Raw genomic sequence first — 13,633 nt, forward strand, 5'->3', positions numbered from 1 at the left:
TAAAATTTAAAAAGGCTATTCTTTAAACTTGTTATTACTTTTTTTACTCATTGTATATACAAATCACAAATAAAATAAATGATAAAATTTTAAGTGAGCCTTATATGACAGGCTATAAAAAAATATAATTAATTTTATTAAAAACTATTAAAGATATACAAATGTAAAATGGTGAACTATTATATTCATAACTAATTGATTTCTAAGATATGTTGTGATTTTAGGTGTGTTATGTTATATGATTAATTATTATGGAAACTATAAAATGGTTAAGTTTTTAATACTTCTATTGATCAAATCGTCAACATAAGGTTATTGATTGGGTTAAAAATTTAGTTAATGTTAAGTCAGCTAACTTACTGATACACTTTATGGCAGCGATTCTCTATTTTGTTCCTTATCCTTAAGTTTAATATTTTGTTAGATTATATCTTTTATTCCTAATTATAATTATTATAAGAATTATAATTTTTAAACTTTTTCACATAACTACTCTTAAAATATTTAAATAAAAAGTAGCAAACAATTTTATGCTAAATTTTGCACTCATATCAATTAGATAAGTTGATGGTTAAGTTTTAATTTGTGACATAAATTTTCATTTTTAATAACATATAATGAATATTTTCGAAACGAATCGTTTTAAATAAACAAATTCAACATTTTCTGCTATTAGTCAATTTTTTTCACGTACTCCTTGAGATCATTTAGCGAACTCCAGGTTGATAACTACTGCTCTAAGGGAACAAACAAATTATAAATCAAATATATATTCAATTATTTAATTCAATTATATTTACAATAGAATTACCAACTATCGAATAAAATTATAATTATACTTTTCAAAAGCTATTAGATACTCGTACATCATTTTCATAATTAAGTTTTTAATATGGTACTATTGAAATTATTTCAGTAGATGTTATTACTAATTAGTCAAACCAAGTAAATCTTTAAAAGTGGATATAGCTTGAAATTTATTTTAGCACTTATTGTTATTAAGTTAACATTAGCAATGATGCTAAAAAGTAAATCATTTTATTCTTAAAAGGTGACTTAATGACTTTACCAACATGTATTTATTTCATGAAATCTTGTTTTATTTTATATAAAATAAAATAGTCAATACTATTATGAATTTATTATTAACACTTGTCAATGTATAAAAGTAAATCTTAAATATTTATGTATAAACAATTTTATAATTATACTACTTCACTATGATTTGGATTTTAGAATACTAAGAATCAATCAATTCAGTAACATCATAAATATTTTTGTTCTTTAAAAGTTTGGTCTTCATTACCTATTTTAAAATATTGCAATTCTCGTTAGACATGTGTACAAACTCATTAGAGTAAAATTTTTTTTTTGTATATGATAAATTTAAATCTAATATAAATACACTTATTGATTCAATTTTCGAAAGAAATCAAGGTTTCCATTCAATTGACATTATATAACAAGTTATTTACTCCCTAAAAATCAGTAAATTAATATTTTTTGCAAAAATAAATTTATGACAATTATATCTTATACAACTTTCAATTATTTGTCCTATAAAATACAACAATACAATTTGGGTATACATTTAAATAAATATTTAAAACGTTTACCATAAAAAAAAAAGAAAAAGCAATCACTATAAAACATTAATACTTTAGTGACTAATAATTTACCTATTGTAAAATAAAATCTAATAAAACACAAAAGAAAATGAATTATTAGATAAAGTTACTTTAGAAGTAAAGTATCTTTTTATTTGATTACAAATATTACTGAAATAATAAACAGATTTGTGACCTTACTTGCGGATAGGTTTTAATTTTATTTTATTAAATACTCGTAATTTAATTTTCTTGATTTGTATTTTTATACTTATACAACTAGCTAACCCAGTCTTATAGAAATGCTTCAAAAATGCTTATAACCCTAATTTTTTTACTTGTAATTATTTGTAATCAATTTTTAATATTTGTCAGTCCTTTTTACCCTAGTTTTAATCGATTTCTTTATGTTAAGCTGTCACTGTTAATTAAATTTATTCTCTAAAACAATTTTTAACTTATCATACTCAATTTGTAACTACATATAACAGATTAATTAGAATTTTTAATCTCATGTTATTTTTGGAAATAATGTTTTCGTGTAATATATTTATTATATAAGAATTAGTAATATAGCAAGATTATTTTTTTTTGGAACTTACTTTGCACTTTACTTAACGGATTTTACAAACTTTTTTTGAGTGTTTTAATACTCGGAACTTTCTGATAAACACAATAGGACATTGTAATTTATTTTTAAATTTATTCTTCAATATTGATCTTTTGTTAATTTCCATAATATACCTACCTATACTATATACTTCAATACTTTATACATCACCTTTGCAAAATAGTTTAAGGAACAAAGTTTTATTTAAAAAAAAAAAAAAAAAATGAAAAATAAAAGAGAAAAAAATCTTCTAAAGGATTAAGTAAAACTAATAAATATGACTGACGAGCTAACAATTGAAAATCTTAAATAACATAGGCTGAAAAGTTATAAATAGTTTTTTATCAAATAATTTATTATTATTTTTTTTAATTGCTTAAACTTAAAAAAAAATGTATTGTTTATTAACTTTATAATTTCATACATATTAATATTATTTTTTCTATATTCTTAATGCTATTTAAATTAATAACTACAAATTTATAATTTGAATTAGCTTATTTGAAATATTTTTAATAATCTTATTTTACTTATGAAAATGTGTGAATAATTTTATTAATAAATAAAAATATTATAACGTAAAAAAATTTTGAACTAGTGATTTTACTAAAATTACACTATTATTTTTTTTAATTTGATTTAACCATTATATAGTAATAATTTTAGACATAGAATATAGATAGATTTATAAATCTTCTAGACTTAGCTGTCAAAATTAAAAACTTTTTGAAATTATTAACTACAAAATAGTTTTTAATAAATTAAACTTTAAATGTTAATAAAAATTGATAAAAATGTATTTTTAAATGTTTTATTATCTTAAAACTATTTTATAAGAAACCTTACATACAATTCTCAAGCTTGTTTAACTATATAAACAAAAATTATATTATGTATCAAAAATATAAACATTTAACATTTAACATTTGAAATGTCTATAAAATATATAAAATTGATATAGCCAAGAAAGAACCTATTTATTTTATATACATGTCTTGAAAATTATAACCTAAATATTTGGTTAGAAATTAAGTCAACATTTTTTTTTTTAAACTAAATTTGTATAAGGATTACCATTTTTTAATTTTTTTAATTATTTTCAAGTAAATTTTTGAAAAATGTTATGTTTAACCGTACAAAGTATCAACTAGATCTATTGTTAGCAAAAACCATTCTCTAAATTTAAGATTGAAATATTTAAACTGTTACAAAGATTATAACAAATTCAAAAATAAAAAATAAAATTAAGAAAACATACATTATTGTAAAAACAATAAATCTTTTGCTCTGTTCAAAATCTAAAACAGATTCTAAGTGTAATATAACATTATGGTTTTGTAAATAAAATAAAAAAGATAACAAATTTGAACAGCTGATGGAAATAGATAAATTTTATTTATTTTTTCTTAAGGTGAAAAATTATTTGGCTATTAGAAATATATCGGAATAGCCGATTCAATAATATTTACTCATTATTCTCTACTTTTATTACACTTGGCTTATATATATATACCTACATATTTTAATATATTGTATTATTGTATATTACACGTATAATCTATATCTTTGAATGAAGGTGGCACTCGAAGAACAGTATATATTTTGGCGATTCCTCTGTACATATGGATTAGTCAAATTAATCAGTTTTAAGAAAACCATTAAGTGATTTCGTTGTTTAAAAATTAAAATTAAATATTTATGTAGTTCACATACTGCGAACCTAATATATATGTATCAAAATGTACAGTAACAGTACTGATTAATATTTAGTATAATAATAAAATATAGTATAATATTATAATATGTTATTTACAATTTTTTTTTGTCATCTTGAATTGAAACTCGTTTTTAGGTAGGCTGCTCGTTATGATGATCTAAATAATCTACAATGGTTTTTGGTCTGTTAAGCAAAAAATAACTTAATTTTAGAAATTTTAAAATTATTTAATGGAGAGAAATAACTTGTTGACTATCATCATCAATCCGAAAACCTATAGATATAATGACTTAGTACTTGGTAGTTTAGTAAATAATTGGCAAAATTACAATAAATTTATTGGTGAAGAAAATAATAACTGTATGTTATTCAAAAAAATGTTCATCATGTTATGCTTTGGAAAATAATTGCAAAGATATCTTAACTTTTAAAAATATGCCATATTATACCTATGAATAATAATTTGTTTGTAAAAGTAGGCCATACATAAAGTAACAACCTGTATAAATATATTTGATATGCATATATTTATACGTTCATGTTAATAGCTAATGCACACTTAGGTACTGGCCACTGGGTTTCATAAACAATCACTAAACATATTTTAATGAATCAGTGGTGAACTAATGATCCCTTAAACATGATTTATTGGTTCATGTACATTATACATTCAATTTTAGTGATCCATTAAAATAATCAACTTTCAAGCAACCCGGTATTATATAATAAATATACTATTTATATTAATTTAACTTTTAACTTGTATTTTGATTCGTATCTATAAAATTTTTGTTATGTAATATATTATTTTTTGGGTACCTATTCTTTTTTTTGCTAAGGTTATAAATCTGTTATTATAATCCTACATATACCTACCGGTTTTAACAGCAATAACAGTTTGTTTCAATCATAAACTAAAACATTTTTTTATTTGTTGATTAGACACATTTATTTTTCTAAAAATAAAATGCAATAGGAAATAGTTGTCTTATATATTTTAAATTTATATTTCAAGTGTTTCTATCTTGAAGGTCTGATGTATATAAGGTGACCAAGTAATTATGTAGTTATTATAATACCAGTTATTGAGTATACTCAATCAAATAGTTGAGTAGGTACGTAATTTATAATAATTATAATAATATAGTATGGACATTTTATGAAAATTAAAATAATATATCTAAATAACAAAATAACAAAGGGAGTGATCAGAAATTAGTGTTACAAAGAGATTATATAATAATCTGAGGAATATCGTAGATATTTTGTAATACCGATTTATGGTCGATCTCGCTCCAGACCATGAATATATATAATACACAACAATGTTTCTGGATTTATTGTCATGAGCGTTAACGTAAGCGAATGTCAGTGACATAGCCATTTCTTGATGGCATATTAAAACTCCTAAAAACTTACTTCGAATTTACAATTATCTGTATCAATATTATTTGTCTTATTCATTTTATTAGTAAACTTTTGTATAACCTTTCTCAGAATAGTATAATAAAACTATTATACATATTAATGAACTTAAAACAATCAAATAATTCATAAAATTCTTAAAACGTCTAAAAAAAAATATAGAAATTAGTAAATAAACAATATTTAAACATAGAAAGAAAAAAAGCAATAGTATTATAGGCTGATATTAACGTTGTATTATACTCAGTTCTCACAAAATTAAAAAAAAAAGTAAATTACTTTAATAGTGATCAAGTTTTCTTTGGGCATTTTATTTAAAAAAAAAAATTGTTATTAGTGAAATATCATCTATATTAGTATAATATATTTTATTGTTGGAGTGAAAATAACTATGTAATTATTATTGAAATGATTCATAAAATGTTCATTATTATTATTACTACGCTGTTTGAATCAAAGTAAACATTGCAGTTCTACTCACGAAAAAAATGAGAAAATCATAAGATATTTAGTCATATCAAACAAACAAATAATGCGATTCTATTACTATAAAACTTCTCAATTATATATAAACGTTATCATTCACGACTAGAAAATTACCCAAACCCATTAATCTGAGCATCTGACAGACTCAATAACTGGAAACCCTAAAAGGAGGCTTAAGAGGACGTCGCACCCGCATGTGTTGTCTCTGTCTAACACACGTACGCATTTTCAAATAATTATATTTTTCATACTCATAACTCATTTAAAAATTGAAATATCGTAAAAAACCCGACAAGAGAACACAGATAATGTTCTTATCTAAAAGTTTGATGATAGATCAATTCACTCTAATATCAAAACTTAAAGCACATTATTGAAACTGGTGAACGAAAATTTACTGTCGTACGTGTGGAAAACGAAGATAACACATGTGAGTGCAACGTCCTCTTAAGAGAAGGTGATGTCGTGACCTAAACACTTAATCCCTTATCAAAAGTCAAAAATAAAAAATAATATTAATATATATACTGTATGTTCACAAATTTAGAGAACACTGAATTTCTCAGCCGGATTAAATTGGAATAAATTGAAATTTTTTTTTACAAGCTAGTGGTATATAAATACACATTCATAGATTAATTTCAACATTTTTATTATTTCGGAACACGCATACGCAATAAAAAAATATTTTTTTAATAGCAAAACCTATTTTGAACACCATACTCGGATTGGCCTAATTTTTTTAAGTCATTTTGACGTATTGAATATGGTTTTAGATTAAAAATTGACTGAATAAAAGCCATTTATTTTTTAATAAATAAATACATTTATACGATTCATTAAAGTGCATAAAAATATTTTGATTTATTCCAATTTAATCCGGCCGAGAAATTCAGTGCTCCTTAAATTGGTAAACACACGGTAGGTATACATAAATAAATATAAATATAATAAATTTAAAAAAAATAAACAAATATAGTGTAACTGCTGGACTACTTTTTTTCATGTAATTCATGTCATATTTATTTATAGCTTATATTCTTACTATAAAAATAAAGTTTTACATATTATATATATAAATTGAGAAAAATAATAATAAAAAAAATTACTATCAAAAAGTTATTGAAATGCGTGAACTTGTTAAATGTCAACAAAAATCATTTAAATTATCAATGTTGTTACTTCTCCGGCACCCCTTTTGAACCCCATTTTAATACATTTCTGGTTAGCACGCTCAAAATGTATACATAACAATTATTCATAAATCCCGTGCTTAAACGTTTAAATTATTCATTTAACCTAATTTTGATTTTTGGGATTTCGAGGTTAGTACTTTGAGTCTAATCGGTTAATATCGAATGTCGTTGTGCTTGGAAGACGTACCTGACGACCAACTACGCTTTATTAGCAGTTTATGAGCATTCGAACACTTCCATTACTGTTGCCGTATACAGTTGTCTGCTGACTGAAATTTTTTCTTATTTAAGACAGAGACACAGCGTATTATAAGCTAGAACCTAGAAAATATTTTGTACCCAGTATTTAACGTACTTAGTGTTCATGTTAATCAAGATTTTATTTGGATTTTATGTCTTTAAAATATCTTACACGCACTACAATATGTGTATCAACACAAAATTCTAAATAACGGTCCTAGAAGCGTCCCTGTATTAAAATAAGAAGCATGTAAATAATAAATATAAATACCTTACCTTGTTGCACTATTCTTAGCTATCAGATTCTCGAGAAATGGACAACACGTTTCATTAAATAGACCGTAATGAGATTTGAAAATATATACTTATTTGCAAGACTTGTTTCGTCAGAATGTTGTCAAACGACACAACATTTTTCGCACTCGCGAACAGGGATTTGAAAACGTTTTAATCAAGAATTACTAAGAATCAAACAACAGCGCTTTTTGTTGAGAGTTTAAGACTGACCAACAGAAAATATTGCGTTTGTCCGCTCTAGAGTAATATCACAGAAAGGTAATATTAACTTGTGAGTTTGTATTGCGGTTGCGGTATAAAGTCAGTAACCTCGACCGTGGTTTAAATGTTCACATTCCATATAGAATACGGCTTATACTCACCAATGATATTATTCTCTGTCATTGGCGTCTTAACGAGAAACGGTAGCCATTATTAGTTTTCTTAGCGTTGTTCGGTTTTCAGCGATTCTTGATTAAACAGTTTTTGCGTCATCGAGTGCAATTATTTTAAGTAAATTAAATATTTATTTTGATTTGTGCATAATATTAATATCGTGAGTATTCACTGCGATAAAATTCTATCGAAACGTATCTTGCATATCATTGATCTACGTATAATATAGTAGTTAAAATCAATATGGTATTATATTTGCAAGCCACAAAATTTCCGGTCCAACGAATGTACCAACAAAACACGTTGACTGTTTCCTGATGCATCAAGGTAAAATAGATATTATACAACCTATACTATTCTCAGGCTCTTAGTGGAATATTCGATATATTCATTAATAGCTATTCATTAGTTTTGCTGAATTATTACTTTGTATATTGGTGTTAATTAGAATATATTATAGTTGTATACTATAATATGCTTGTATGATGTATATTAAAGAAAATTAGCATATACAAGTTAAACCTTGGTTATAGTTACGTGTGTCTTTCGTTGATTTTTAGTAAGTTCATCTCATAAAAATAAACGAATAAGCAAGTATAAAAATTCTTAATATATTTATAAATTATGTATAGTAGAAAGTACGTGTAAAAGAAGTAGGCATTATTATTAAAACCATGCATAAAGAGTTATAAAATTCAGTTCACGATTTAAAATTATATTTAGGTATGGCTAAATTCCATTCGATAATACGTCTAATATTAAGTTCGATAAAACAGCTATTTAATATTCAATTTCCAATTTTTTTCTTATCTACCTACTTCATTTATTACTAAAACAATATTAAATATGTACAGAGTAAGACGAGAAGACTATTTTATACAAATATAAATTAATAGAAGGTATGATCGATCGTTAGCACTGAGTACCGATATTTGACAACAATAATTATAATTAAAATACGTATAATTATATGTAAAAATACAATACATATATATTATAATATATGTATTGAATAAGAAAATTACTGTTACGATAAAATAAAATAGGTACATTTGTATTCATTAATTTCTTAGCATTTGATACTTAAACTATAATTTTATAGAACTATTATTATACTTTCATTTATAGTTTATAATTTTATTTAAACGTTTTTTGGACTCGATCAGGTATTATTTATAGATTAATTTAAGTGTACAAATATTTGGATTCATAGGTTTCTAAGACAAGTGCATTAAAAAAATGTACACTGGTACTATATTAGGTAACATCTATCATAAAAATATATTTTAAAGAATATGTTGTATATTCCAATACAATAGTAAAAAATTTAACAAAGAAAAATAAACTACTGTAGAAATTGTACATCATCAGTTAACATGTCATGTAGGTTAATACGCACAAAATCTTAAGTTCCAGCTGAATTTCTTACGGTTTTTGTGTATTTTTTTGTATGTTCAATATTGATTAATACGGCCAAATTACGTGGTTCATTTTATGTCGTCATAAAGCAATTTTAATTTTTAACTATATGTTGTTTACTAAATCTCAACAATAAATATACATAATTTAAAAAGTGTGAATATAGAATTAATTAAATGTAAATAAATTCAATTTCCGATGGGTATAATTATTAGAAAATAAGCTCAGATTATAATAATAGATCATAATATAAGGATTTTTAAATTTTATTTATTTAAGCTGAATTTAATAATTAGTCTTGATAATTAAATGCATAATTTGGGTTAAATAATAACTTCATTAAAATATAGTATTTTAGTAATTTATAAACGTGAATTTCCATGTAAAAGTTGTCACTCGTAGAGATTGCTTAAATACATCTCTAGGTGTATAAACTCTTTAAACTACAACGAAATAACGCCAAACATGAATTGGTTCGGGAAATTTTAACCATGGTCAATCAGTGGACAACTAGATAGACTCTAAGATACCACTCTAAAATTCCGGAAGTCACACCGCTTTACAAGTCATTGAACATTAAAAAATCCGTTTCCGAAACACCTGTACAATTGCAGATGGCTAAGTGCGACTAAGATCAAAGTGGCAGTCATCTACAATTATACAATAATATTACAATATATTATTTTAAATTACGGCAGTTTCAATCGTCACGTGTTCTCTAGTTAAAAAAATATTTTATAGTCATTCGTTCATATTTATTTATTGTGTCTTTAAGACATTATTGCAGTATTTAAAGTTCAATGGTATTTTTCAAAACCAATCGAATTAGCAACTAAATAAAATATGTACCTATTATCAAAAATCCAGTGTAAATCAATTCTGAAATTACAATTTTAATGCATTATTCATACGTTATTTAGAATATTTCGCAATATAAATAAAACTATGAATAATATAAGGTAATTCATAAATTATGATATTGATCAAAGTTAATCATTTCAATACTATATATTATATTATATTTATATAACAACTTATTTAGTTATTAGATCCAAGATGAGAGCATTTTCAATTATTAATTTATTCTTTAAGCACTAATATATTGAATGAACATACACTGAATAAATACTTTTACAGCATATTATATAGGTATGGTTGTCATTACTCATTAGTTATTATTTATTACCAATCGTATAACATTATAATTTTATTGAAGTGATTATATTCATATTTTATATATATTTATATACATGGATAAAAATTACCAAGTATCATTCAATAATTTAATGGTGTAAAGTGGTTTGGTAAGAGAGTTTTTATTTCATTCATCGCTTTAAAACAATTAATATTTGAGGAGCAATCTTTAGGTACCTATATCTCTTGATTCAAGATTGAGAGAAATAATCGAATTTAATTAAAACATTTCATTTCATGCACCTACCTATAGATTAAATGAACGAAAACATATATAAATAAATGTTTCTTTATTAATTCTATAACTACTTTAAATCTTAGGACTTGGAAGGACATTTATATTTTCTACAGTTGTAACATGTAACACTTCAATAATATATTGTTAAGTAAATTTGTTTTCTAAATGTCAAATATATTATTAAAACCACGTGGAAAATGTATAAAAAATCATGTTACAAAAGTTAGATGAGTTTTTACATTTATTTTTTATGTAGCATTTCAAGAAAAAAATATTATCGATGATGGTTTTCGAACGAAAAATTCGACCTTGGCCCACTCCCGTTTGATAAATGCGTCTTAAAACAATTCTAAATCGCGTCGTAGAGTTTTCACATACAAACTACAAAGGTTTAAATTAAATAGTTTCAAACCGCATAATAATAATACAGCAAGTCTTGTTTTTCAAAACCACATTTTCATCGATTGCGTTCAAAGTCAAAAGGGAATGAACAAATAAAAAACGGATAAAACAACAACAGTTATATGTATAATAATGTCGATCGGCGGAGTATTATAGAGTATACATTACTACAGTGTAGAGAAAATCTTATTGTTCTCTGAAATCTGAAACTCTAAACACACACAATAAACAGTATCATTTGAATAATTGAATTTCGAAAAAAAAGACTTACAATTCGAAAAAATTCCAAACGTTTATAATATATTATTACTGTTGTGCCCACCTGTTCTTTGTGGCGTCACTAAAAGTGTTGCAGCGTTCGTTTGAAATGAGCAACGATATCATAGTAACATCATAGTATAATATAATGGTCGCTATCAAAGGTGAAATGGAATATTGGATCGATCTTTGTGAAAAATTTTTACCGTCATTAGTTTCCACAGAGATTTTTATCGAGAAAAAATATTACACAGTTTTATTTTATATACATTGCTTGACTTGGAAAATGTATAGTATAAGTGATTCAAAAAAAAGTAAACGTCCCTAACTATAACCGTGGTGACTTCACTTTCCCTTACACTCCCTTTAAACATACTTCTTAACCATGATCCAATGATTTTAAAAGTATTTCAATCATAAGCTTGAGTAAGTTAGGTACTTTTGCAGGTAATTGAGGAAGTATTATTATTTTTTTCAAATATAAAAATAATTAAATGTTAATCAAATTTAATTTTAAATATATTAATTTATTAATTAATTTATAATATTTAATTTCATTAGTATTTATATAAAATTAATAATATAGGTTAGGTTTATTTATTTATTTTTTCTAAAATCAATACTAATTCTAATTTTATCATTAAACATGTAATGATATGCAAGAAACGCAAAGCTTTTCAATGGGTTTTACTAAATAGGAACATTTAACATTGTAATCAAATACTTCTTATTAATCATTGTTTAACAAATTCTATAAGTAAGAAAACATTTTTATTTATAACATTATCTTTTAGGATAAATATTCTTAATTCCCTAGTCTTTTAACGTTTGTAATTAAAGAGCTAGAATAGAAGTATCTATTTATTATATAAATATATATATATATATATATATATATATCAGTTATCACTTTATAATTTATACCTAAATATTACAAAATTAACATTTATCACTCTATTGAATACAAATACTTTCATACATTTTGTTAATTTTTTTTTAAATGTTAAGATTTCATAATTTTGCCGATTCCTATATAAAATACTATAATCTTAATTAAAAAAAATAACAATAATAATAACGGTACACTAAAATACCTAAACGTCGAGTTGATTGTATTCAGTTTTACTGCCTTTAGTTACACGTCTCCACACCTATCCCCCCCTCCCCGTCATCACACTAACAATAATTCAGGCAGTAAACTCTTATAGTGGTATTACGTCATAACGTTGACGATGGAGGTGACCCTGGTAGCGTAGCCTGGTGCGGACGGGTCCAGGATTTCCCGCCAAGTTTGCCGTCTCGAACAGCCTGCCCAGAGTATCTCGCGGGACAGCGGGCGGGCGCGACGTCCGCGACGCGAGCTTTGCGCCGCCGCCGCGGGCGCGCCACCGTCGGACGCGCAGGCGGACGGTCCGCTGTTCCACGGAAGCCGTCGTCGCCGGCCGGCGCGACCGCTATTACGATACAATATCAAACAGTAGACGACGCGTTACGCGACCGCACCGCAGATCACCGGTGACCGGCGGACGGACGATCGCGTGCGTCGTGTATGCGAGTCTCTCTCTCGAGTACCTACGCGTTTCGCGATCGCATGTGTCAGTGATAGTGTATGTGTGTGTGTGCCGCCGCGAATTTGACGAGTGAACGTACCGCGTCGTAAGTTCACGCGCGCCAAAGTTTCACCCGACGCCCTTTGTGATAAATTTAACCGTTTTGTTTTTTTTCATTCCTATCCCCCCCCCCCAATTCGAAGCGATTTGTTTATCCGTTTTCGCGGGTTGCGTCTTCCGAGTGCTAGCGAAAAAACACCGTCGAATTTATAACACACATATATATACACACCTAGACACTGGGACATACCTATACTTACGCGCGAACCGTCGCCCTCTGTGCGAATAATATTCGTCTACTTCCACATCGTCGCCGCATAATGAAAACTTCGGTAAGTCTAGGATTTCGATATGCATTTATTTATCGTACTCTGTTTATATGAATTGTTTGGATAATGATATAAATAAACACTAATTTTATTGTGTCGAATATGATTGTATATGATTGTAATATGATAAATATGATTAAGATATTTACTAATCATATCGTGTTATTTAAATCATAGACCGTATGTAATATAATATCATACATTTTGTAATACTATGGTATTGGGTGTAT

General features: G+C 25.7%; 1 protein-coding gene across 3 annotated transcripts in view; it reads left to right on the forward strand.

Annotated features, from left to right (window-relative positions):
- Positions 1-12,918: 12,918 nt before the first annotated feature.
- LOC112592101 (high affinity cAMP-specific and IBMX-insensitive 3',5'-cyclic phosphodiesterase 8-like) overlaps positions 12,919-13,633 on the forward strand; it is a 66,538-nt gene continuing 65,823 nt past the window's right edge. For all 3 annotated transcript variants that reach the window (XM_025336085.1, XM_025336083.1, XM_025336086.1), the window contains exon 1: positions 12,919-13,406. The gene's annotated coding sequence lies outside the window, so the exon portion shown is untranslated. The remainder of the gene's footprint in view (positions 13,407-13,633) is intronic.

This window comes from Melanaphis sacchari, unplaced genomic scaffold (genome assembly GCF_002803265.2).
Source record: "Melanaphis sacchari strain LSU unplaced genomic scaffold, SCAv2.0 Contig157_pilon_pilon, whole genome shotgun sequence".
In the NCBI taxonomy this organism is placed as follows: domain Eukaryota; kingdom Metazoa; phylum Arthropoda; class Insecta; order Hemiptera; family Aphididae; genus Melanaphis; species Melanaphis sacchari.